The 2585-nt window shown below is 38.8% G+C and overlaps 1 protein-coding gene across 2 annotated transcripts in view; it reads right to left on the bottom strand.

Moving 5' to 3' along the window:
* LOC108748381 (AF4/FMR2 family member 4) overlaps positions 1–2585 on the bottom strand; it is a 90402-nt gene that overhangs the window by 5591 nt on the left and 82226 nt on the right. The window lies entirely within an intron of this gene.

Here is a 2585-nt window from a genome sequence, read left to right as displayed (position 1 = left end):
TATATATATATATAATAAACGATACCTCGATATTACTAAATATTAATTCTATAGTTTCTAAGTTTATAGAAGGACATAACATTACAATAAAATAAGATTCCTTATATTAAAACAAATTACAAACGGGCTGTAATATTAGGAATCGGCGATTGATCTAAAATAATCTTCTTTTTAGATCAATCGAAATAAATTGTTACAGCGCCGATTCCTAATGGCGCCCATTTGTAATTTGTTAATTGTTATAGAAGGACAGTCTGTGCATATTAATTTTACATATATATATACCTTATATCTGTTCTTAAAAATTGAATATTTCTTAATTATCAGCATCTTGTAATAAGACGTCGTTATATCACACAATTCGATAACGGTAAAGATTTCCTTGATGTGACACTACCTACTGCATTTAATGCAGCACAATGTAAGGTATCTCATTACGGTGGTGTTTAAGCGTTCGATCATTATGTCGACATACGTCCATATAACATACGTCGTTTCGTGCAACGCCCCACTACGAAAAGATGGAACAATTTATCCGAATGAGAATAGCTCATCTACCACCTCATCGGCCTTTTCCCCCTCCCCCCCCCTTTTGGGTCCAGGCGAGTCCGGTGGTCGGACGCTCTCGGTCCAGAAGCAAACAGCTTTGGTGGCAACCGCGGAGCGCCACGAAGGGAACCGGTTGGAGACGACAAGCGGCGGCCACGAGGAAATTGCAAGCTTACCGAGTAATGACGTTACCACCAACGCAAACCTAATTACAGGCCCAGACATTGCCAATCGGCCTGGCCCCCGTCGCTGTCGTCATTTAGGAGACTCCAGTATCGTGGCCCTCGGCAACTCGTTTTGATAATTTATAAGCAAATCGAGGTGCGGGAGAAAGACGAGCGACGACAAGCAGTGTGTCTCGCGAAATTCATCGTTAAATATTTTAACAACGATTTAATTTCTGCAAAAGAGTCATCGCTTCATTTCACGTGCGAAACTGATGTATTATTTCGCAGAAAGTCATTAATTATTTTTTAGAATTTCGATTTTATTTGAAATGTAGTTTTACAATTTTGGGCAAGCAGAAAAAAATATATTCCGATCATTAAGGTAAAAAGTTGCTTAAGGAAACTGAGGTTCACCAGGTAGTATCTCATTCTCTCGTGAAAATTTACTTCGTAGTCTTTATCAGATTTCCAAGAATTTATGGTGAATTCCAGAAAGAATTTCGACTTCACTATTTGTATACCTGAGCGTGACAGACAAATGTCATCGAAAATACTTATCACTGCTCAAATATTTTGTTAAAATTTGTAGAGCTATAATATATCGTTACAAAACGATAGCCATTCACAAATCACGAGAATAAAGACAGAGTTATTTATTGTTAATGGAGACTATAAAAGACTAACTCGCATTTTTGAAACATTCCAACTCTCGTGCTAGATTTATGTTTATCACATCGAATCCCCATTCAATGCTAGAGGAAGATCAGACGGTCGCGTTTACCGCTAAATATTACAAAAACACGTAGTAAAAGCGCGTATGCAAACAGTGACGTTTTATTCCGTAATTTTCCGCATTATTGTAGCTCCTCAAAAAAATGGGAAAAAAAAAAGTGTTAAAACCATCAAGCACGCATCTTTTTTCGCGTTCGCGAACAAGTCTCGTCGCACAAAAAGTCCGCGGTCGTTTCGTCGCGTATCAGCGGTCATAAATTATCCGGTCGACTATAAAGTGGCCGAAAACGAGGAAAAAACAATTCTACGCCATCGTTCTCTCGCGCATGCCGGATAAAGCTGGGCGATCCGTCGATCTTCCTCTCTCGACTTTCCGCCTGGCAGATATTTCGGGCAACGTCCGTCACGCTGCGAATCACGATGTCCCCGTCGAGAGAAAGAGACACTGACCTTTCCACGTTACGATAGCACGCGCTGTTTTTTTTTTACGCAACGCGTAACGTAGTGTGTCGGTTAGTCGACTCCCCGTTTAAGAATAGTGTCTTGAGAGAGACGTAAACGTCATTTATATTGACTTGTGCCTTTCATTATTTGCCTATTAAATCATTCGGAAACGAAAATTACTCACGCTGAATTCGATCGCGTTGTTTTCTGTGCGAGAAATTAAAAGCGCACGCAAGCCGACAGAAGAGGTTCGCTGAGAGATATGTATGTAAAATAAAAATTCTTATCTTTAAATGCTCGGAGACAACTGTGTATATTCTCATTAACCGTTAATGGAATTGTAATGATCCCTGAGTACTCCAGATACTAATAGGATAAGATAACAGTTCCAGATGCGTGGCTTTTAGAAGCGCCAAAATTATTCCACTTTTTTCTATGTTTTTTTTTTTATGTTTTAGTCTAATTCAAAAAAGGAGGCTCGAAAGTTTTCACGCAATGGGAAAACTTTCCTTGAGCAGGAAATGTAATATATTAATACCATCGAGGTAGGCATCCCCACCAAGGGTGGAGATGAAAATGAAATTAGATTTTAATAGATCTCTCTGGAAAAATATGTTTTCGCGCTGTGTGATTTTTTGGTGGAAAAAAAACTGTCAGTTCACATTCATTCTTCTAGAAGAAAGAATGATAATT

The sequence above is a fragment of the Trachymyrmex septentrionalis genome, unplaced genomic scaffold (assembly GCF_001594115.1).
Source record: "Trachymyrmex septentrionalis isolate Tsep2-gDNA-1 unplaced genomic scaffold, Tsep1.0 scaffold22, whole genome shotgun sequence".
In the NCBI taxonomy this organism is placed as follows: domain Eukaryota; kingdom Metazoa; phylum Arthropoda; class Insecta; order Hymenoptera; family Formicidae; genus Trachymyrmex; species Trachymyrmex septentrionalis.
This window is presented reverse-complemented; position numbering and strand designations above follow the sequence as displayed.